The 26,561-nt window shown below is 31.8% G+C and overlaps 1 protein-coding gene across 2 annotated transcripts in view; it reads right to left on the bottom strand.

Annotated features, from left to right (window-relative positions):
- Positions 1 to 26,561, bottom strand: part of LOC129984383 (BTB/POZ domain-containing protein 9-like) — a 203,546-nt gene that overhangs the window by 125,095 nt on the left and 51,890 nt on the right. The gene's annotated exons all lie outside the window — the stretch shown is intronic.

The following is a 26,561-nucleotide window of genomic DNA, read 5'->3' as shown; positions in this document are numbered from 1 at the left end:
TTCAATCCAATATGGCACCATCTGGTAATATGTTTGAGAAAAAAAAATTGATCTCAAAATTAAAAAATAGTTCACTATCAAAATACTAAAATCTATCTGCTTTTTAACATATAAAAAATTTCTAAAACTATTTTTATTAAATATCTTATATTTAATGGCGTTTCTTTCACTAAGTTCTTAAACGCATGCCATTAAAAATTAATGTACTTCAAGTAACTATTCTTTTCTCTAAGGTGCACTAAACAACAATATTTTACTCATAGTCAATTTGTATATTCAATGTAAAAAGAAAAATATCAAAATTCTGCATAAAACGTTTCGATACAGAGGAGCTCTTTATTTATGCTTTTTAAAAAGCCTCTTCGGTAAAATCAGGCGATATAACTCACTCAAGTGCTATACAGCCACAATGTATTAAAATCATAAAACAACTTAACGCAGGGCAGAAAATTTACGCTTGCGCACTTCCTCGTTTATTTAATTTATTCCAAATGTTCCAGTTAAAATTAAGCTCTTGCGGCAGCAGCAGCATCTTGGGAGAAAAATTGCTGTTCTGAGCGAGCAACTTGAATGGAGTCCGTTCAAAACGCATTCGAGAGCTTTAACACAACATTCAAGAAAGAGATTAATGGACCGAAGAATTCTGGCAAGCCTTGAAATTTTATTTATTCCCAGCCCAAGTCTGAAGAGCCATCGATCAAAAATTGTGGTGAATTTCTTTTGTTTTCGTCATTTTTATACACATGCGAGCGCATACAAAACAGTCTTCCACCACCAGCATATAGATATATAGAGGTTCCATTTCTGTTTATGTGAGGTTTTTTTTGCAGCCTGGAAATCCATCAGTGTGTGCGTATTCACTTGACGAAGAACAGAGCCATGCAAGGGCCCAAAGTAATTGATTTGGCGTCTTTGTAAATTCATATTTCTTTGTTGTTGTTCTTGTTGCTATGTGTCTTTCGCATCATGGAAGGTTGGATAATGGATGCGACGCAGCACAACAGCAGGCAAATGGATTTGCGGTCCGAATTTAAAACCCATTAATGATCTAAAGTTTCTATTTGGACTGAAAAAGTTTTCCGATCTTTTACCTGGGGTAGCGAGGAAAAATTATTCTTAACGGTTGGCAAGAGATGAAATTTTGATAAATAAATGCAGCTGTTATTCAAACCTAAAGCAGCTAGGAAAACAGCGAAATTGATGAAAACCTAGAGTATATAGATCGACCATGTTTTGGAGAAGCATGCAAACGGGAAAGTTTACAAATGGATGTGAAAGTATAATAAATGGTTTGGATTTGTCACGACAAAACATATTTTCTTCAGGAAATGGAACAACTTTTAAAATAATCTTTCCTTCTGTCTGTATCAGAGAAGAATCTGTTTAGTTATAAATAACATAAATGATACTCTGTATCACATATGTATCAGAGAAGAATCTGTTTAGTTATAAATAACATAAATGATACTCTGTATCACATATTCATATTCATTTGCGCATGTTATACAAGGTATCCATTCTAATCGTGGCATAATGACTAATTTCTACAATATTACAAATAGACATACATTTCGAATAGAAAGTCTAGATTAATTATTGGTTTCTATAAATAATGTTAAAAAAAATTAAGTTGTTTCAATCAATACATGTATTGCTGAAATTTTCATATCGTTCGCGGCTTTTTTATAATATACTATGAACATAATAATATTTTAAACAAGAGTAGTTCCACTCTTTTGTGAATGAGAGTGAATGAAGCTTTGAATTTCATTACTGTGAATGAGTTTGAGTGAAGCTTTGAATTTCATTACTGCTTTGTGAATGAGTATGAATGAAGCTTTGAATTTCATTACTGTGAATGAGTTTGAGTGAAGCTTTGAATTTCATTACTGCTTTGTGAATGAGTTCGAGTGAAGCTTTGAATTTCATTACTGCTTTGTTAATGAGTATGAATATAGCTTTGAATTTCCTCATTATAAGTAAATTAACGGCTTCTATTAAGTCGAGCATGTTATTAACGGATCTTTCTTAAAATCAACTGAAATATCTAAATGCGTCCGCGCTTCTACAACAGTGATGATCAAAGCTTCTTAACTCAAGCAGTCTTAGTCATAAAAGAGTGGAATATTTTTTTTATTTAAAATATTAATATGTTGAAAATGTTTTGCTATATTAATTGAACTACGGAGCATTACAAAAGTTCAGACTTCATAATTTTTTTCAACAGAATATTTATAAATTCAAACATGGAAAATAATTCTTTGCGTCGAATAGAGCATTTATAAAAATGAAAATATATGCTGATCTTAAAAGTTTAAAAGCAAACTATTGGTTATTATTATTGTAGAAATATTTTTCCGTATGGCTCCATATATTTTGGATATGCCTATTTCTAACAATTTAGAAATCAACTACTAATTATTATTGTAGTTGAAGCATTTTTCCATATGGAAGTGTATGCCTATCTCTAATGGTTTAGAAGTCAATTACTAGTTATTATTGTAGATGAAATATTCTCCCATATGAAAGCATATGCTTATCTCTAGTGATTTAGAAGTCAACTATAGATTATTATTGCTGTTGAAATAATTCACCAACAACTAACTGGTTTAATATTATTATTGTAGATGAATTTAATACAGGATTAGAATAAACAATATTTATAACAGTAAATGCAGAATTATGTGGCTTAAAATTTCAATTCTACAAATGGCGGTATTTTAAATGGAAATAATAAATGAATTTATCTTGACCATTTGAAAAATCTACAAAAAGTAACTTAAAGCAACAAACATTTTTACTTTCTGATATACAAAGTATACAAAAATAAAATATTAAATAGTATATTAAAATATTAAGTTTTCCTTTTTTTTTTTTTTTTTTTTTTTTGCAAAGAGCAGTTTAATGATCCGATTCTTTATAACTGAATCAACCAGTACAAAAAATATTATGAAAAATAGAAATAAAATTTTTGGCATGTATTCAAAAGATGGGCAAATCAATCACGAGACCATATTTACTGTTGCTTCTACAACAACACAACAGTAATGGAAATAGAAATTTCATCCTCAAAAGGAAGAAAACAGAAAGAAATGGTAGAGTGAATTCTCTTTAGGGTAATGATGTAAAAATCATAAGTTTAGATATTTTGGTTATATGATTTATCGTCTTGAAACCAAATCACATCTAAATTCATTAAAATTCTTTTTTAATATTTTAATTACTCACCAAAAAATTAAAATGGCCGACATCGTATAAAGCTAATGTACTAAAATCGTATATCGCAAAATATCAAATTAAATCCAACCATCTAGATAAGACAAAAGAAAATAAAAATGTCCGATTTCAAGTAATATTTTACGCTTTATCCTCAATTTTGTTTTCAATCATTACTTTTATTTTACTTTTGCATATACTATGTATACAAACAGAAATATTTCATTATTCAAAAAAAGTCGATTTAACCCTTTATAGGGTATGGAAAGAATGCTTCGCACCAAATTCATCAATCTTTGTATGAAGTTTTGTTGATTAGCATAAGTTCTGATAAACTTTTCAATAAGACTTAAATGTTTTAGTTGCTTATCTCATACAAAATGGAGTGTCATGATTTGTTACTTAATGATTCACTAATCAAATTACTTAATTAATCAAATTAAATTTTATCTAATAATTTAAATGAATCACTTAAGCTAGTCTCAATCCTAAAAATATTTTAATATACCATGACTAATAAAAAATAATGGCTTTTTAAAAGGTTCAAACTTTTAAAGAAATGCTAAGCTTCAAATTCTAATGACTCAAAATAGTCTCGAAGAAAAAGAAAAGAAAAGAAAGAATTATTTCCGCAAATGTGTGCTTCAAAAGATCAACAAATTAGGCAAATGAATTTGACCTGCGATATGTACGCCCAAACTGTAGATTATGATCAATTTTGAATGAAATCTAAAGGTATTTTTTTAAAGTATCAAACAATAATTTGCAGCAACTTTTTCTTAGGGTCAGTTTTAAAACACAAAATGTTGTAATCCTGTGTTCAAGAATATGACTAAGTCATTTCAAAACCAATTTCATTTTAGAACTGCTGTAAAAACGTATATCTCTGGACTTCGTATCTTTATGAAAGTTCGATGATGGATGAAAGTGTTTTTATTTTAACTTACTCGGTATAATCAACGATCAATATAATTAGTGGTTGATCCCAAAATGTAAAAATGTGTGAGAAAATCCTTAATTTAAATAGGATTAAAAAAAACAAATTCGACATTCTGGAATATTTAGAAAATGCGGCACATTCTATGTAGAGGTTTGTAATAAAATCTTCAGAATGGAGTACGTAATTTGTAGTTTCACCTTTAAAAAATAAGTCTAATATTTGATATTGATTTTTTTCAATTGCTTTCAAAGGAACACTTACAATTTTTTACTGTTTTTATATCCGAAATATAAAAAAAGTATTGTGTAATCATTCAAAATATTTGGAGAGATTTTCACGAATGTTCACTCTTTTTCGTATTATATCTGTCTGTCCGTCTGTTTGTGAACACGATTATTCAAAAACACTTTGAGCAAGAGGGATGAAATCTGGTATATGGTTTTAGGACCAAATTTTCTATTTTTATCAAATTCTGAACAAAATCAATTGGCGGGAAGCTTGTTTTGTATGAGTACAAGGGAACTCAATAACTATAAAACGCAAAGAGCTAGTATGTAAATAAAATTTGGTACACAGGTTTAACATTTAAAATATAGATTCTTATCCAATTTTGTACCAAATCTGTCTAAAGGTTGATCATCTGTCGAATTATTTTATATAGATAATGCTTACTTAGAACCATATAACATTTTTATACAAATACTTAAATTTATTATATAAAAATCTACACAACGCCTTTTGTGCATAATCATTTTGTATGCAAGCATCAAAACGCTTGTTGGTTATTCTTTTAGAAAGAAAAAAAAAGGAAAAGAAAAAAATAAGATAAAAAGAAAGAAGGTTATTACAATAGTTCCCTGATCGATGAGTACAAGGGAACTCAATAACTGAAAAACGCAAAGAGCTAGTATGTAAATAAAATTTGATACACAGGTTTAACATCTAAAATATAGATTCTTATCGAATTTTGAAACAAATCTGTCTAAAGGTTGATCATCTGTCGAATATGAATCTTTTAAAAAATTTTAAATCTGTAGATAATACTTAAATAAGACCAAATGATAAAAAAAGTAGAATGGAAAGCATACTTAATAGATTAGAAAAAACGCTATTTTTAATAACATTTTTATGCAAATTTTTCAATTTATTATATATAAATATAAAAATATAAACAACATAATCATTTTTGTATGCAAGCATCAAAGCGCTTATCGTTTATTCTTTTACAAAAAAAAAAGGGGAAAGAAGAGAAGAAAAAAAAACGAAGTAAACTATAGCAATATTTCCATTTTAAGAACATTAACGCAAGAATTAATATTTTATTAACTGAAACACAAGAAACCAGAAATTTGAAACATTTCACGAAAAATGAAGTTACCGGATTCCAGTCAAACTTCCCAAACTCAAACCAATTGCTTCATCTAGCTTATAAACACCCGGCTCAGATTGGCGAGTTCCGATTTCACAACCGCCTCTAAAAAATTGCTTCTACATTTCACAAAGGCCATCATCTAGATACCAAGAGCTCTCAAATATCTAAGACGATCATCCTTCAAGCATGAAACTCCAAACTCCCCATCATCTAAGATTTGCATTAGTAATATTGCAAAAGGGCCATTTTTTCGGCACGGGAAATTGGCGAGCTCATCTTGGCATGAAAATCGGCAAGTCACCAAATCACGACGATTACAACATTACAACGGAGATTTGTTTACGGCAAATGATTTCGATTCAATTTCTGAGCCTAAAAGAAAACAGTATTTATTTTTCGATTTATAAAAGGAAACAATATACCTTTCTGCTCAATCCGAGTATCGAATATCAGACAGTACGATTTTATTTTATTTCTATTTTTTTTTCTCCACCCCTTAGGAAATAGGCTGGGAGACCCAATGAAATTTTGATGGAAATCTGGAAAACGACTGGAGAAGAAAAAATTCCAACAGAAATTCCATCTCGTATTGCGTTTGGTTATTTCGGTATATCATTTCTCTTTCTCACTTTTCTGAATAAAATGGCTCCACGGGATACTGAAATGAGGACGAAGAAATATTCAGAATGATATGGTGAAAGTGAGCCTTCACCATTCGAACTGAAATGAAAGGAGCGAAAAATGACGAAGCAATCTCCTTCTGTGAAGAGGAAAAATAAGGAGAAAAAAAAGACTTTAAACTACATTATAACACACTTTAGATACAATTTCGTTGTAAAAGAGTTAAAAAAATTACAGAAACATTATTACTAAAAAGTATTAATCCTTTCTCACTTTCTCGTATAAGAAATATAATAATCGTCAAAATATGGAATTAGAAATTTTTATGAATTTTCACGTTCTAGTTCGAAAACACATTTCTGGAAAAAGTCCGTCTATCTCTCTGTCCGTTGCTGTTGTTTCTTATGGCACTTGTCATGAACAAGCCTGCTGTTAATAAGACAGCGATTTAAGCCAGTGGGGGTGCGTCTCTTGTTTTTTTAGTAGCGCCAACTAGGGCCTAGGGTACGACTTTGCTACTCATGCATCACTCATCCGCTTGCACAACCTTTTCACAAGGGGGGCGCATTCACACATCTCACAAATAGAACAACAGAAGAACAAACATGCCCAAACCGGGACTCGAACCCAGGACGCCCAGATCACAGGAAAGACGCGCTACCCTATGCCAGGACGCCGGCTCTCTGCCTGTGACAAAGATAACTCGAAAACGCCTTGAGCTAGACGGATGAAATTTGGTACATAGGCTTAAAACGAAATTTGTAGATTTCCAATATATTTTGATAAAAATGTGCTCAAAGTAAATCTGGCTGTTCGAATATTAGTTAGCAAGATAACTATAAAATGAAGAGAGCTAGATGTGTAAAATTCGGTACATAGATTTAACATCTTTATTATAGACGCCGTCCAAATGTTGAGTGAAATCCAACAAGGGTTTAACCATCTGTCAATCTGTACTTTCAGAAGCATGTAAACGAGATAACTCTAAAAAGAATTGACTTAAATTTATCAAGTTAGGTATACGATTTTGCGATTTTAATAGTTAATCAGTTGGGGAAAACCCGTCAAAAACATGTTCAATTTTTGTATGCAATTATACCTTTTTCAGGGATTAATCGCCAAAGTACTTGCCAAGGATCACACGATACATTCAATAAAAATGCTAAATTCCCTCCAAAGGTTAAAATTTCGTAACTATTGCTAACCAATGCCATTCACAGCATTCTTTGGGATAATATCTTTATTACAAAGTTTGCGAGAAAGTTTGGAGAGACCAACCCCGCTAGTTTTTCATATAGCGAAAACATTTAGGAATTGACTGATATACCAGATAATGAATTATATGAAAATACTTCCGTGTTAGATATTTTAAAAGAAAAGAAATATTTTGATTTATAATATTATAAATAAAACTCAGAAAAACCATTAATTGATGAAATCTTTTTTACAAACTTTAAAAACTTTATCGGTTTCCCATCTTCCATGCAGCCTGACCCTTCGTCCAGCAGCTAAACTTCTTTCGTCTCCATATTTCAACCACCTGGCACGAATCCCTTGGAATTTCGTTTTTCCCTTCCTATCATTGTTACAGAGACAACAGAAATTCCTTCATAAGGCAGCATTCAGAGCCATGAACCGAAATATCGTTCCCTTCTTTTTAGTGTCTCTGTTGTTGTTGTTTCTTATGGCACTTGCCATGGACAAGCCCGCTACTAAGAAGACAGCGATTTTAAGCCGGTGAGGGAGCGTCTCTTGTTTTTATAGTAGCGCCATCTAGGGCCAAGAGAACGACTTAGCTACATATACGTCACAACCCTTTTTACGGGGCGGACCTCATTGCCGCATTTCATTCACTCATCAACAGATCGTAATTTAGACCTGAATCAGAGAACGATCACCCCTGATCCAGTACCTGAATGGTATTACTCTCGACATGGAGGACTTTGTGACCACGACAGATTTATACGCCCGTCAGCCAACAAGCACGCTGGGAATCTTTGGCCGGCGGGGTTCGAACTCGTAACCAAATGGACGCGAATCCAACGCTCTACCAACCAGGTTATTCCGGCCTTTTTAGTGTTTCTATATTCCACTAGAAAAACCACATAATGTTCTTTCTTTATCTCTATGATCCTTTTATGAACCTTTATTGACAGAGAAAACTATAACCTTTCAATGACCTCATGTATTGATTTGGATAATTTAAAACTTCGAGAAATTTAAATGAAACATTGCATAATATTTGAACTAATGCCGTTGGGAGAATAATCGTTTGGTCTTTAAGACAGTCAATAAATCATATTTGTGAAACACTGAATGAAGACGGAAATAATTAATTTTAGGAAATAATTGATTCTGGAATTTGTAAATAGAACCTTTGACTAAGAAATGAATGAGAATGATAGATGCAAATTTAATTTTTCTCATTTAGAACAGTTTCTGTGACGATAAACAGAAAGATACATGTATTTTCTGTTGTGCATTTAAATGAATTCTTTATCCTCTTACCACTGAGTCAAAACTTTAGTTATTTACAAATCCAACGCAAATTAAATATTAATTCCTTTGAAAAATGCTACATATCGCCTAACTAAGATTATCCTGTTCGAAAGCTATTTATTAATTTTAACTTAAGCCTGTAGCTTATAACTGGTATAAGAATTTATTTGCAAGTAAATGGTTTTCTTTGTTAGAGAACTTTAAGCTTGCAGCTATAATTGGTATAAGAATTTATTTGTAAGTAAATCGCTTTCTATGTTAAAGAATTTTAAACCTGTAAAATGTGTAAAAATGGATGTGTAAAAAGGATATGGGGATGATATATTAATATTAATGGAGTATAAGAACAAATATTAATCTGGATCGTGTAAAATAAGCGCCGGTAAAGAATTTCCAATCAATGGACGCAATAACTAAGCTGAGTTTAATAATATTAAAATGCTATCACAATGATTTCTAAAGAAATTTTGAGACAAAGTAATTTTAAACTACTCTCAAACGGCGAGGGCAATACCAGAATCGGTATTCCCGCTCCAACAGAATGGTGTTAGATACTGGAAATTTAATAGGCACCATGTCCACATAACACAATTACTCTTAAATGAAGCTGAGACCCGGACTTGGAAGTCTCAGATATAGTTCAGTTATATTAGCGTCCCATCTTAGAGCAACACAAGGACTATTTTGGGACAACCTCGTAATTTTGAACCGCGTTCAGATGATGAGAACGACATCTGAGGTGGCATTCCCCTTTCCAAACTTTTGCACCATACCAATGAAAGGACATTTGGATCCGACGGGTTTAAACGCATACCACACCCACTTACACGGCGATTCTTCGATGGAATCTGGTCTCGAACCTGGAACTCCCCGGTCATGAAGACGAAACCTTAGCCCCATGCCATTGCGGCCTCGCCTCCGATAAAAAGATCGAAATCTTACCACTGTACCACTGCGGCATCAGTTGAAATGATATATTTGTTGAAAGGAATTACATTAAGACCCTTCCACTCATTGTTAAATATCCAAGACAAGAATAACAATTTTGTGATTGTCCAAAATTCAATAAAGCAAAAATTAAGTAATCTAGCTAATTAACTTCTGTTTAAACAAAAACAAAAAAGATAGATCATTAGATTATTGCATCGATTTTATGATACTTATTTCCATTAACCTCATACTGTTTAAATGTCCGTCCAAAACTGACCAAAAATCAAACACCAAAGTATCTAAAAATGAATAGCGTCTAAGTAATAGCGCCATTTATTCCCCGCACACAAAAGCACTATTTGAGGCATCTATTGATTGCACACCGCGATTGCAATGAGCCTTGCAGAGTCAATACGAGCTACCTTATGTTTACATGCTCATTATGTCTGGAGCGAGCGATGCGATGCGTAAGTAAAGAACGCATGAAACTGAGCCCTCGGTTTCAGAATAATAAATGAAGCGTGCGTGCGTGCGTGTGGGACCGAGTAAATGTTGACTCAGAAGAACTGACACAACTCAATTAAGTTAAAAGCCTACTTCTTGGAGGAGGGAAATATAGAAGGTTAGGGATTTTAAACAGGGTATTTTGAAGGGGAAAGAAAAAGATTAGAATGATGTTAGGTTAAGAGAATATTTAAAGCATGAAAAATGCAGGGGTAGCTCCTTAAATAAAATTGAAAATTTGATTTCTAGAGAGTATTAGAAAAATATTGAGTAAATATTTAATGTGTGTGTTGAATTAATATTTGTATTTAATATTTTTCTGAACGTGAATTTTAGTATTAATAAGTGAAAAAGAAAATAGTTATATGTATGTGAATTAAAACAAATTTTAACGAGCAAATATTTTCAAAATAAAAAAACTTTAAGTGTCCCAGTTCATTAAAATGTAGAAATAAATGTTTGATAAAAAAAAAAAAAAAACGAAGGTAAATAAAATTATGGAAGCTGATAGAAATACTACCAGAAAATTCGAATTATAATCCCAATTATAATAATTTTTAAAAAAATTTCATGAATGATTAAAAATGTTTATTTTATTATTCAATGCAACTTCATTTTCTAAATCATATTATTCTCAGAGCCTAACATCATTACAATATTTGTCTTAACTAACTAATTTTTGATTTAAAAAATATTTTCTACATTTTAATGCTCTAATAAAAACGTGAATTTAAAGAATTTATATTTATTATTTTCTATTTATTAATAAAATATATACGGAATTACATTTAATTAAAAGTATTATGAAATTTTGCAATAATTTTTTGGAACTTCACAACGAAGTGCCATTTCTCATACGGAAAAAAAATTTAATTAAATAAAAATTTTAAAATACTGAAATGCCGTCGGGAACAAAAGTGCACAAATTTATTGAATTCAATTATATCATAAAGTAAATGATACATCAGTTATAAAATTCCAATGTAACTAATACAAAATACGCAAGCATGAACAAAGTTAACCCTTTCTAGGGCCGTGGGAAGTATACTTCCCACCAAATTTATCAATCTTTGTATGAAATTATGTAGGTTGGCATAAGTTCTGAAAAAATTTTTTAGAAAGGCAGAAACTTAGATGCTTCAGTTCTTCATCTCACACAAAATTATGTTTTCTTGGTTTGTTACTTAATTATTAATTAACCAAATTAATTAATGAATCAAATTAAATTTATCTAATAAGCTAAATGAATCCCTTTCCTTATTCTAATTTCAAGCCTAAAAATGTTTTAACATAACATGACTAGAAAAAAATGGCCCTTTAAAGGGTTAAATAATTATTTGTTTCCCATTCCTCAATCCATAATTTTTCTTCACATTCCATAACTGTTAATAACTTCTTTTTGTAACTGCCGGTATCGTTTGTATGATACCGGATATAATAACAGAATGAATAAATTTAATAAAGTTGATACAATTCTTAAATGAAAGGTATTTTTGCAGTAGAGCAAAAGCGAGCAACATATCTTCAACATCTTAAATTTAAAAGAACAATAAATCGATGCCCAATTTATACACGGGAATTAAGGGGTTAACAGCCCGCTATGAAATTAAGGGAGAGGCAATGGAGAAGAATCAAGCACTTTTGAATCCATGATCAAATAATAACATGAGATAACTAAACAATTTTTTTATTCCTAAAATACACAATGAAAAATATATTGTTTCAATCTCTTTAATTAGAAGGAGTTTTCATGGTAGAGTTTTCCTATAATGCATAGAGTATTTTGGCAATATGGGTTTTTTTTTATACAATACGATGGCAAAATAGCGACTATACGCACAAAATACATACTGATATCCCTCCATATAAAATAATGCAACCAGAGGAAATGGTTTCCACAAAACTGTCTCGCATACTCTCTAATACAGATATTATCCCAGTGAACGCCTTGCATGGTATTGGCCCTCAATAATTATGAAATATTAACCTTTGAGGTGAAATTAGCATTTTTCAATCAATCGTGCGACCTTTGGCAAATGCAATTGGCGATTAATCCGCGTTTGGTCAAAAGTATCCAAACAACGAATTTGGGTTTCAGACACGTTCTTACCAACCGATTGAAACAAAAACTTTGGCATAAAACTATACTTGTAGTTACAAAATCTTATACCCAATTTGATCTATTTCAGTCACTGCATTTTAAATTATCGCATTTACATGTTTCTTAAAGTACAAACCGACAGACTGTCAGCCGCTTGTTGGCTTTCTCTCGAAATCTGATATGCGTCTATACTAAAGTTGTTAAATTTGTATACAGAATTTTATCTCTAAAACTCTCTTTGTTTTGTAGTTAGCATGCTAACAAATATTCGAACAGCCGGACAGAGAGACTTCCTCTTTGCGAGTTTTGTTCGAGATTTGAAAGAAATCTACAAATTTGGTTTTAAGCCTGTATACCAAATTTCATCCGTCTAGCTCAAAGAGTTTTCGAGTTATCTTTGTCACAGACAAACAGACAGATATTTTCCAAAAATGTATTTTAACGAACTCAGGAAGGTCTAAAACGTAAAGATACTTCAAATTCTTTTACTTCGAATTTTTGATGATTACTATACTTTATCTATCTTTATATCTATATCTTATACTAATATATTTTTATCTATATACTTTTACTATACTTTCTCTATAGTTCGTATACGAAAAAGTACAAGCCGCGATAAACATCTAACAATACAGCAATCTGCTAGCATTGTTTCTATTAGCATGATGCAGAAACTACGAAAACTTACATATAATTCAGGTTTATTAGCTTACATTCATCTAAGAAAGTGGATAATTAAGTAAATTTGTGGAAACAATCACAAAAAAGCATAATATCTTTTCTAGAGCCCGATTTCTATATAAAACGCAGGAAAAGAATTGTATCAAAGGAAGATCGATTGCACGCATTTCCAATTTAACAGGTATCATATACAAAAAGGATTATCCATAGTAATATTCTAGTTTTAAAATTGAGAATCAGGCATCAGGTAACTAATCCTCAAATTTTAATGTGGAATTTTTAAACAAAGATCTTTGAAAGATGCACATTCATTTTAAATACGAAGCGGTATAACCTATTGGCATTTGAGCCAACACACACTTCATCAAACTTAACAGCTAGTACAAATTCAACAACAGTACCTCTAATTATTTAAAGGCACCAATTCCATCAGCAACAAGTAATGAAAAAGTAACACAACTTACATTCATCAACCACCCACGCCCCACTCACCCACAAACACAAAGCACCACTGACTTATCATCCATTCCAGAAAATTACATCAAGAAGCAATTCTAGAGATGAGACGTGAAATGTTAAGGGTCGGGGTCGTCCTGGTATAAACTGTAAGAGAGATCCAACCCCAGAAGAAGACGATGCCTCCCCCCCCCCTGCCACCAGCTCCAGGGGATAGTAGTCCCGAAAGGCACCTCCTTCTTTGTTGACCCAAAATGTTGACTCTGCGAGTGAGAGAGAGAGAAAAAAAATAACCGGCTCCTAGATGGAACATAGACGAAAAGACAGATCGCAAACACACTCCAAGAACAAACAAAGCCGGAGTAGAAGAAGATGGGGGAATTGGAGAACACATGTTCCTCCGCCAGTGAACCGATTCAATACGCTGCCAGCAAAAATGTATTTCTCATCAAATAACAAAACGTGACAGTATCCGCCATCTTGGTCCGCCCGATCATTCGCCCGTAAGCGAAATGATGGAACGGATTAATTTTTTATATGTGGATTTCGGTCCACCCCCTCGTCTTTCGGTTGGTATACGAAGAAGGAAACTGGCAATTTTTCAATAGCAATGAAAGATCGTGGTCCAGAAACTAAAGTAAACACAAGAAAGTAATTCGGAAGATGTCCAAAGGGACAGCGATGAGATGTTTCAATGAGGGTTTGTGGAAGTGTGATGCACAGTAATTTGACCATTCGAGAAAGAACACACAAATCCATGTGTAATTTAAAGTAATTGAAGTTCTGCAAGGGCATTTGAAAGAAAAACATTCGTATCAAGGATATAAAAGTCTTGATGCGTTCCAAAAAGTATTATTAGTTTAAAAGCTAACTTAAAAATTACTCTTGACAGACGACAGCACTGGAAGGGAAATTTTTAATATATTTCTTTCCATATTGTTTCACTAATACAAACATTTTATGCTTAGCATTGTTTAAATGCATATGGACCATATTTAAGATTATTTGGCTGATGTTTTGTGGAAGTACGATGCACAGTAATTTGACCATTCGAATAAGAACACATAATATCCCTCAAGTTCAAGTATAATTTAAAATTATTCAAGTTCTATAAAGGCATCTAAAAGAAAAACATTCGAATCAAAGGATAGATCTATGATGGAAGTATCGTTCCAGAGCTTCAAAGACGTATCTTTGATGCGTTCCAAAAAGTATTATTAGTTTAAAAGCTAACTTAAAAATTACTCTTGACAGACGACAGCATTGGAAGGGAAATTTTTAATATATTTCTTTCCATATTGTTTCACTAATACAAACATTTTATGCTTAGCATTGTTTAAATGCATATGGACCATATTTAGGATTATTTGGCTGATGTTTTGTGGAAGTACGATGCACAGTAATTTGACCATTCGAATAAGAACACATAATATCCCTCAAGTTCAAGTATAATTTAAAATTATTCAAGTTCTATAAAGGCATCTAAAAGAAAAACATTCGAATCAAAGGATAGATCTATGATGGAAGTATCGCTCTAGAGCTTCAAAGACGTATCTTTGATGCGTTCCAAAAAGTATTATTAGTTTAAAAGCTAACTTAAAAATTACTCTTGACAGACGACAGCACTGGAAGGGAAATTTTTAATATATTTCTTTCCATATTGTTTCACTAATACAAACATTTTATGCTTAGCATTGTTTAAATGCATATGGACCATATTTAAGATTATTTGGCTGATGTTTTGTGGAAGTACGATGCACAGTAATTTGACCATTCGAATAAGAACACATAATATCCCTCAAGTTCAAGTATAATTTAAAATTATTCAAGTTCTGTAAAGGCATCTAAAAGAAAAACATTCGAATCAAAGGATAGATCTATGATGGAAGTATCGCTCTAGAGCTTCAAAGACGTATCTTTGATGCGTTCCAAAAAGTATTATTAGTTTAAAAGCTAACTTAAAAATTACTCTTGACAGACGACAGCACTGGAAGGGAAATTTTTAATATATTTCTTTCCATATTGTTTCACTAATACAAACATTTTATGCTTAGCATTGTTTAAATGCATATGGACCATATTTAAGATTATTTGGCTGATGTTTTGTGGAAGTACGATGCACAGTAATTTGACCATTCGAATAAGAACACATAATATCCCTCAAGTTCAAGTATAATTTAAAATTATTCAAGTTCTATAAAGGCATCTAAAAGAAAAACATTCGAATCAAAGGATAGATCTATGATGGAAGTATCGTTCTAGAGCTTCAAAGACGTATCTTTGATGCGTTCCAAAAAGTATTATTAGTTTAAAAGCTAACTTAAAAATTACTCTTGACAGACGACAGCACTGGAAGGGAAATTTTTAATATGTTTCTTTCCATATTGTTTCACTAATACAAACATTTTATGCTTAGCATTGTTTAAATGCATATGGACCATATTTAAGATTATTTGGCTAATGTTTTGTGGAAGTACGATGCACAGTAATTTGACCATTCGAATAAGAACACATAATATCCCTCAAGTTCAAGTATAATTTAAAATTATTCAAGTTCTATAAAGGCATCTAAAAGAAAAACATTCGAATCAAAGGATAGATCTATGATGGAAGTATCGTTCTAGAGCTTCAAAGACGTATCTTTGATGCGTTCCAAAAAGTATTATTAGTTTAAAAGCTAACTTAAAAATTACTCTTGACAGACGACAGCACTGGAAGGGAAATTTTTAATATGTTTCTTTCCATATTGTTTCACTAATACAAACATTTTATGCTTAGCATTGTTTAAATGAATATGGACCATATTTAAGATTATTTGGCTGATGTTTTGTGGAAGTACGATGCACAGTAATTTGACCATTCGAATAAGAACACATAATATCCCTCAAGTTCAAGTATAATTTAAAATTATTCAAGTTCTATAAAGGCATCTAAAAGAAAAACATTCGAATCAAAGGATAGATCTATGATGGAAGTATCGTTCTAGAGCTTCAAAGACGTATCTTTGATGCGTTCCAAAAAGTATTATTAGTTTAAAAGCTAACTTAAAAATTACTCTTGACAGACGACAGCACTGGAAGGGAAATTTTTAATATATTTCTTTCCATATTGTTTCACTAATACAAACATTTTATGCTTGGCATTGTTTAAATGCATATGGACCATATTTAAGATTATTTGGCTGATGTTTTGTGGAAGTACGATGCACAGTAATTTGACCATTCGAATAAGAACACATAATATCCCTCAAGTTCAAGTATAATTTAAAATTATTCAAGTTCTGTAAAGGCATCTAAAAGAAAAACATTCGAATCAAAGGATAGATCTATGATGGAAGTATCGTTCTAGAGCTTCAAAGACGTATCTTTGATGCGTTCCAAAAAGTATTATTAGTTTAAAAGCTAACTTAAAAATTACTCTTGACAGACGACAGCACTGAAAGGGAAATTTTTAATATATTTCTTTCCATATTGTTTCACTAATACAAACATTTTATGCTTAGCATCGTTTAAATGCATATGGACCATATTTAAGATTATTTGGCTGATGTTTTGTGGAAGTACGATGCACAGTAATTTGACCATTCGAATAAGAACACATAATATCCCTCAAGTTCAAGTATAATTTAAAATTATTCAAGTTCTGTAAAGGCATCTAAAAGAAAAACATTCTAATCAAAGGATCGATCTTTGATGGAAGTATCGTTCTGGATCTTCAAAGACGTATGTTTGATGTGTTCCAAGAAGTATTATTAGTTTAAAAGATAACTTAAAAATTATTTTTGACAGACGACAGCAGTAGAAGGGAAATTTTTAATATACTTCTCTCTATATTGTTTCCCTAATACAAAGATTTTATGCTTAGCATTATTCACAATGCATATGGACCATATTTAGGATTCTTTGACTTACCACCAGGCCACCGTGGCCTGGTGGTAAGGTCTCGCCTTGTGAGCCGTAGGGTTTCATGTTCGAGACCCGATTCCACCGAAGAACTGTCGTGTAAGGGGGTCTGTTGCACGTTAAATTCGTCATACAAAACGTCCTCCCGCTGGTGTGGTGTGGTGTGGAAAGGGGGGTGCCAGCTCAGGTGTCGTCCTCGTCATCTGACCGTAGTTCAAAATTACGAGGTCCGTCCCAAAATAGCCCTAGTGTTGCTCTACAACGGGACGTTAATATAACCAAACCAAGCCAAATTGACTAAATATAATAATAGAGACCAAATATATATTAAATATATAAATTATTTTGGAAAACTTTGGGAACGCAAACTTCAAACATACAAGTAATTTACTGTTAAGAACCTGCAATATTGTTTCCTTGCACAGTTAATCTTGCAGTAAGGAAAAGAGGTTTACAGATATTTTACTGAATGCTGAATGGATGCCAGGTCAGTGACTTTCAATTTTAGCGGCGAAAACGGCAACAATTTGGCGACAAAAATTAAGGTTCGCGAAACACAAGGATTTCGGTTTCTATCTCTATTACGAATCGAGATTCAAATGGCCTTCTGGAAGTTTCCACACCCTAATGGAAAATTTATATAAACGCGAGGGGTCAAATCGAAGTTGCGTTTTCACAAAACCGCTTTCATATTTTAATATGGAATAAAATGTCATTTTCTATTACAGATCCAGACAAACTTTTTTTTCCTCATCCCCTCCCACCGGATGATTTTTATCCCAATATCTCGGGACAAAAATGAGGTTAGAGGTCAGAAAGTTTCGTCCACTATTAGGGCAGAGGTACAAAATGTGCTAAAATTTTGGAGATTCTATCCATAAAACAAATGTTTTTTTTTTTTTTTTTTTTTTTTTTTTTTGTTTCAACGAGTCAATTTGAAGTCATATAATTAACCATGAAAACAATAGACAAAAAACATATGAATTAATTACAAAATGTATTATAATTTAATTTAAAAAACTTCAAATCTTCACATTTCAAAATCATTTCCAAAAGTAGCGATACATTTTTAAATGCATAATTTTTATAGTTTATTTTGAAATATTTTCTGTTCACAACAAGTCATACATTACGAAAACAAAAACTTTAGTAATGCATTTTTGCCCATATTTTTTAATCAATTAATATTAGAAGCTTAAATTTTATTAGACTTATACTTTTAAATTCATAATTTTTTATCTTGTCAATTAGCAAGGTGAAATTTAAATTAAATGCACCCCACATACAAATAGTTTAACAATCAGAAAAACGAATATTATTGGGGAAAAGAGTTGGTCGCCAATGGCAGCTACTTTTATATAAAGAAGATTACCTAAAATTGTTACGTTGAATAAAATAATTTAAAATTAAATATATCAAAGAAGGCTATCTAAAATTTTAAAAAATATTTAAAAACTTTAACGTTAAAATGCGTATGTCATTTGTTTTAAACGAAATATATCGTTACAATAATATCAATAGTTACAATTATATCATTTACAAAATATATCCATCAAAAGCAAGAAAGAAATTATGTTTAACAAGTATTTCGCAACATATCTCCATTAACGCTTCTGTTACCTTTTCCTTTCTATTTTAAATTTCTGATTTAATCTAAATTTTTTTTGTTTGTTTGTTTACAGAAATATAAGACAAAAAAAAACAGCAATTATTCTTCTAACAACTTTCACTTATTAACTTCAGTGAATTCACACAAGCATAAAATTGCGTGTATCCAGGTTTCAAAAAAAATTACAAATAACATAAAAAAAACATTAAAAAAAGTATGATTTTTTTTAGAATTTTTTGAGATGGAGTGGTGTAATTATATTTACATGAAAGCATCTTTTATTTCTTCTTTTTAAAAGTATTTCTTTTCTCGGAAAAAAAAAAGTAAAAAAAAAAAAACTCTTTTTTTATGGCCACATCTCTCTCCTTCCTTAAGTCAACTTGTATCCTCTTACCAAAAAAGAAAGACAATTAACTGGATAAATTTCCGGAATGCAATGCATAAACGTCACGTTAATTGGCAAATAAATTACATTTGTTGAATATGTGCAATTTACGTTAATTATGTCACATTAAGACAAAAACTGCGGAACTTTAATTCCACTGAACTGGAAAATTGGAAGTGAAAAAAAAAATCCTTTGTTTTCATTCCATTTCAGAATTTTGACATTCCTTTAATGTTTCCTGCTTTCAACAGTGAAATAAATACAGAAAAAGAAGTCAAGAATCTGTTTCAAAAACAATGGCAATTAGCATTCTTGAAAAACAATTTAAATTTAAAAAAGAAACTAAAATAATCTTCAACAATGCACAAAAAATTTTGAGGGATAAAAAAAAAAGATTACAAATAACAAGAAATATAGGCTTTAAAATAACAACATTAAGTTAAAATAAACATAAGTATATATTGTTTTCAGGGACAAAGATAATTAGAGCAAAGAACAAAACATTACAGTTTTCACGAAATCATGCATATTTATATTTACTTTTTCATAAAAAGTATTGCTCACTTTGATGATTACAAATACAGTAACTTTCAGTATTGCAATCATCAAAGTATTCGAAACCGCAATTTTGACGAATCTCCACATTTTAGATCTCCTTGAGTTCGAAAGACACAATTTTGGAATTATATCAGTCCGTCTGCCTATGAACACGATAACTCAAAAATGTTTTTAGTCACAAAAAAAAATTGGTATATGGATTTTGCAGATTTTTATCAAATATTAGTGGCATTCAGATGACTTTTTGTCTGCCTAGCTTTCCCAGTACAAGTAAACTTGAATGCTACCAAACCAAAATACAAAAACCAAACCAAATAAATACCAAACGCTAGCTAGAAAGATAAAATAAATCTGGTACACAGGTTTAGAATCTCAAATGCAGATCCTTACAAAATTTTGAACCAAATCCATTAAAGAATTGGCAATCTGTCGGTCTCCATTTTCCGATGCATGTAAATATATTAATTCCAAAACACAATGATTTAAATAAATGAAATCTCGTATATGGTTTTGTGAATACAGCTATAAATATATGTATACTATAGCTGCTATAGATAGATCCTGTATACTATAGATATATAATATATGTATACTATATCTATAGATATATAATACAGCTATAGATATGTGTGAAATTTTGGTTTCAATCAATTAAAAAGAAGACCTTGTAGCACCTCCTTTTCCCCTCGAGTAGAGAGCGCCCTCTTGTGGCGTTTTAACAGAAGACAAGCAGTTGAACGGAAGACCTGAATCCTGTGGTCGACTTTTTCCCTATGCGCAACCCTTGCGCTTATGCCGAATGCTTTCGGTTGGGAACGGTGGAATCCCTCCACTATACTGTTTTCTTTAACCTAATTGTCTATGTGTGTTTGTAAATTTTGTAGTGTAGCTATGTTTGGGTAGATTAAAAATATTATATTTAAAACCGGGTGGTTCATTAGAAATTCACAATCACAATACACTCACTATACAATGTGGCACCCAACATGGGGCCGATCCAAGGATTAGATAAGTAGGTTTGTTTTGTTTCTGAAAATAATTGAAAAATTATAAAATAACTTGTTTCATTCTAATTTAGAAAACTAGAATGTAATTAACTTTTGTTTTAAGAAACCGTGCTGTAACAGAACCAGGTATTTATGTTTGGATTAAACACTTTTCTTGATAAGTTTATTGAAAATACTTTGTGAATATTCATTTTGTAATGAGATATCTTTTTGAAACCTATGAGAGATTTGTTTACGTGCTTCATTTCTGTACTCAATCAAAACTTAATTTTGTTTTTATTGAATCGTTTCGTTTTGAAACGAAACAGATAACTGATTGCTTTGCCTTTTTATTTATTTATTTAGCATATCCGGGGTTCTAATCTTCTTTTTGTGTCTCTATACTGCATTGCATTAAAGAATAGGCTATTAATAAATTATGTTTTATTCCTTTTACTAACGGAAGTTTTCTAAAACAAAAAGAAGGGAAAAAGGAAAGTAGATGAAAGTATTCTTATTCCTTTTTTCTCTCGGAATAGGAAAAGTTCCAAGAAAAGAAATTGTTTTATTGATATGTTTATTGATTTATTGATATGTTTTATTAATTGTTTCATAGTATTTGAAATATACGATGTGTGTTCCTTTTTTTTTATTCAATAAGAATAATTCTTGACAAATTTTACTTGGTATTTTCGGGGTTTTTTTTTAATTCTATTATTATTTTGAGAAATTCTATAATATATGCCAAACATAATTTTGTTTTACAAATGTTAATTGAGAATTTTTTTAATATATTTTTGCAGATTGAAAAGTGAATTAGAAATTGTGTATCAATAAAATGTTAATATTGATTATTTCTTTTTTAACGTAATTGCAACTTTTATTGTTAGTATTTTGAATTTAAAGTGAACTTTTTATGAACATTGACTTATATTTGAACATTTCTCAACTGACTGTGCTTAGAGAAAAATAACTTTCTATTTGGTGTCGCGTAAAGGTAAGCGTTCAATATGGCATTTATATCTGAAGGTAGGAAACAAGATTTAATAAAACTTGCCACAGAACTTGGTGAGGAGGTGGAAGGTGATCTTAAAGTGATTTAATTACGCGAATTAATATTAAAAACGCCGATTTACAAAGAAGATTTAGACTTTGTGAAAGATACCCTAGAAAACATTGTGACTGAAAGATTAGAATGTGAGGAACGAGAACGTGTTGCTGATGAAAAAGAAAGAATAGAACGGGACAGAGCTTACGAGTTGAAGAAACTCCGTCTGCAAGTGGAATTTCAGAAGTTGAACGGCGGACCTGCATCCTGAGGTCGACCTTTTCCCTATGCACAACCCTTGCGCTAACGCCGAATGCTGTCGGCTGGAAACGGTGGAATCCCTTCACCATACTGTTTTCTTTAACCTAATGGTCTATGTGTGTTCGTAAATTTTGTAGTGTAGCTGTGTTTGTGTAGATTAAAATTATTATATCTAAAACCGGGCAATTCATTAGAAAATCACAACGCACTCACTTTAACATATATATTAACAGAATGTTCAAAATTAATCACACAAAAAACCCCGCAAAACATCGCAACATAGATTCAATAAAAATATCAGATTCACGCCAGAAGTCCATATCCCGTAACTACTGTTCACCAATGCAATACAAAATATTCGCGATTTGACCCAATGTTCACAATTTTGCGCTAGAAAAGAAAGAAGGAAGTTTAGATCTTCATCAGAAAGTATGAAAGAAAGTTTTAGGGGGACCAATCCCAGTAGTTTATTAACGTAATAAGTAGAAAAAATTTTAAAAACACTATAGCAGAATTAAAATCTTAATGTATAAATAAATTTTAAAAACTTAACTTCACAGTAAAATTTTAAATAGTTCTTGTTTCTTATGGCACTTGTCTTAGACAAGCCCGCTGACGAAGTCAGCGATTTTAAGCAGGGAAAGTCTCTTGTTTTTCAGTTGCGTCATCTAGGGCCATGAGTACGTCTTATTTAAGCATGCTTCACATTTGCTTGCACAACTCCTTTTTATAGGGAGGTGGGAGGCACATTCACTCACCTCATAGATAGAACACAGATAAAGAACAACCATGCCCGAATCGGGACTCGAACCCAGGACACCCAAATCGAGGGTTAAATAGTTCTGAATGCATGGAGTAATGTATTCAAATTATTGCATTAGAATATACATCGTACAGAATTTCGAAATTTTGATGAATCGTCAAGTTTTATATTTTCTTTGTTTCAGAATAAAAAGATGGTTTCTTTAAAAGTATGCCTTTCAGCATGGGAATAAGAAAAAAATACTCAAAAGTACAACAATTTTTGTTTTCTTTGATCTAGTGAGCACGCCGGTCGAGTTCCTGGACACGGTTTCAGTAAAGAATTTATAAAAGCCCTTAAATAATTTAGAAGAAATATATGATTTGGCAAGAACACCGTTCCTGTTTATTTCCAGAAATATATATATACATATATATTTTCCATGCAAGTATTTACAGATAAACCGTCCTATGGTTATGTGGTGAAGACTCCAACAAGTTCAATAACAGATCGGTGGGTTGGTTAGGTTTTTTGACACAAAAGCCAGATCTAATCACGCTGCATCAATCAAATAATAACTCGATAACAGATACTTACACTTTATTCCACAAGAAAACAAGAATAAAGCGTCAGATAACGGATATTAAAACTTTATTCCAAGAAAAGTACAGGTGGCAGAACAGAGCTGAAACGTACACAAAGAAAGCTCTTGCTGATTTCAGTAATCAGTAAATCTTTAATTAAACAGCAGCAGAGCACAATAATGCTGAAGTGTGAAACAAATGAAAAACAAACTCCGGTATCTCCAAAAAGAGAATCCGTTCCATTGACTCACTGAGTTCCCTCGCGTTTATATAGTCTTCGAGACAGAATACTGAATGTTTGAGAAGAAATATGGATCTCGAGAATTAAATGTCGCCAAATTCCTTCACATCCATGAGCATTCACCTTTGTCACCAAAACCATCAAACGTTCGCCAAAGCTGAAAGACAACAACTTTATATCCATTAGAAATATTTGTGGATTTCCCTACTTTACTATAAGATTTACTGTGCAGGGAAGCAATACAAATTTGTAACAATAAAACAGAAATGCAGATTTTAAAAAATAAAAAGAGACGTATATAAAAGAAAATAAAAAGATAAAAATGACATATATTTCCTTTATTTATAAAAACATTCCTCTAAAATATCTTTTAAACTATCATGAACTAAACTAGTTATGCTTTTCATATAAAAAGTTTGCTGATGTCTGCTTAGGAACATCTAACCCCAAATAAAGTTGTATGCTTTAATACTTGATGATAACCACCAGAAGAAAAATCTAAACAATCCTATTTAACCTTATTAAAAAATATCCGAAACATAAACTAAGCTTATAGTTAAGTGCTCCAAAATGGCTAGAAGACAATAAGAGCGTTCAAGTTTTAAAACGGAAAAGATAGAGAGGATAACGCAAAAGGATATATTCTAGCCACAGGATATAATCCTTTTATGTCTTCGATAAAGGGGAAAATACTATTCGGACCAAAATAAAATTTCCTTTTCTTGCCATAAAACAATATTTTTGAAAATAAAGGAAAGGAAAAACAAATCCAAGGATAACCAAAGCTGCATTTTTTAAAATATTTTTTTGAACTAGAAAGAAGCATTTTTTTTTTTTTTTGGAAAGATTCGTATTAAACCCTTTGCTTTTGATAGAAATAAAAGATTCTAATGAAATAACAAAAGGGATGGAATTTTTATTAATTTCTAGGAATATTCCACGTATTTAAAATATTTCTTGTATTCTTAACATGTTTTAATAGCAAATTTCTAAATGGGTACATACAAGTATAAATTTCTCATTGTAAAAATGCTTTAAATGGCGTTAAAAAAAAGCATTTATTTTTGGGCATTATTTTGAGTTAATAAATATGCTGCAGGAAAAAGTTATAATATCGAAGTTTTTATACTATCTCTTGGTCCTATCAGACATGTTTAATAAATTTTAATACTCTAAGATTCTAACACTTTAAGATTCTAAAAAATATGAAAAGTTCCATGCTTCTTCTTTAATTTTATTTAATTAGTTTTCTTCAAGTAATTAAATAAGAATCCATGTGCATTGAAACAATTTTAAACTAAGAAAAGAGAGTAACCACAGAAGAATGTTTTTATTTACTTATTTAAATCTCACGATACAGATCATGCAAAAAATAGTCGAAGTTGAGCAGTTGAAAATCAATTTTCAGTCCCGAATTTCTAAGTAATTCCATCTATGGAAAAACTCTCAATACAAAAGCTGTACGTCTAAAAGAGTTTGTGGCGAAAGCTTATAAGCCAGTTAACAGCTACACTACCCAAGCAATTGCTTTTGTATCATGATCATGTTACTGGCCTGCAAACCACAAGGTCCCAGGTTCTATCCTCGCGCATCTCAATCCGCAACACTGGTGACCTCGGACGATGAACCTTCGTACAGATGTTGAGGCGCCATCTACCCGCAGCAAACCAAAGTCGTCAGATTCACTTGACGCAGCAACAGCAACCACACACATTCGCCATAACGCTTGGCGCTACTCAAATGGGTACAGGCGCATTAGAATCAACCACTCAACAGCCATATCGTTCGTCTCACATCCGACTCATTGGAGGGAGAGTCTGTGGTGAAAGCTTATAAGCCAGTTAACAGCTACGCTACCCAAGCAATTGCTTTTGTATCATGATCATGATACTGGCCTGCGAACCACAAGGTCCCAGGTTCTATCCTCGCGCATCTCAATCTGCAACACTGGTGACCTCGGACGATGAACCTTCGTACAGATGTTGAGGCGCCATCTACCCGCAGCAAACCAAAGTCGTCAGATTCACTTGACGCAGCAACAGCAACCACACACATTCGCCATAACGCTTGGCGCTACTCAAATGGGTACAGGCGCATTAGAATCAACCATTCAACAGCCATATCGTTCGTCTCACCTCCGACTCATTGGAGGGAGAGTTTGTGGTGAAAGCTTATAAGCCAGTTAACAGCTACGCTACCCAAGCAATTGCTTTTGTATCATGGTCATGTTACTGGAGTGCGAACCACAATGTCCCAGGTTCTATCCTCGGTCATACCAATCCGCTACAAGTTGCTAATTCTTCTAAATTGGTTTATTTTTCTATCTTCAGTCATAAAGAAGATATGGGGAAATGAAAATTTCTACTCCCATGAGCATAGGCCTCTACAAACTCAGCCAAGATTTTTACACTCCATACAACATATCCCAAAAATGTTAAAATCCAAACAAAATTACTCACGTTATAGTGATAAAGAGATAACATAGACAAAGCGTTTTATATGTAGTCTTCCTACAAAGAATCGATGTAATTGGTACGCAAACCGCTAATCGCCATTAGCGAGAAGTTCGCTATTTTATATATACCAAACTAATGTGTAAGCATTTTTTATGACTGTTAATACAAGATTAATACGAAACTCTGAGCAAGAAAAAAAAAACAGGTTCAATTAAATAATGAATATAACATTTCAAAATAATATAAAATATCGAATCAAAATACTGATGAGAAAAGCATCTTACCTAAAACTGTAATTATTCACATTTAGAATATTTCCTAATATTGAAACTGATGAGCAAAGTATCTTACGTAAAACTGTAATTATTCACATTTAGAATATTTCCCAATATTGAAACTGATGAGCAAAGTATCTTACCTAAAACTGTAATTATTCACATTTAGAATATTTCCTAATATTGAAACTGAT

The sequence above is a fragment of the Argiope bruennichi genome, chromosome 9 (assembly GCF_947563725.1).
Source record: "Argiope bruennichi chromosome 9, qqArgBrue1.1, whole genome shotgun sequence".
NCBI lineage: Eukaryota > Metazoa > Arthropoda > Arachnida > Araneae > Araneidae > Argiope > Argiope bruennichi.
The sequence above is the reverse complement of the archived record's forward strand: the minus strand, read 5'-3'. Positions and strand labels throughout refer to the sequence as shown.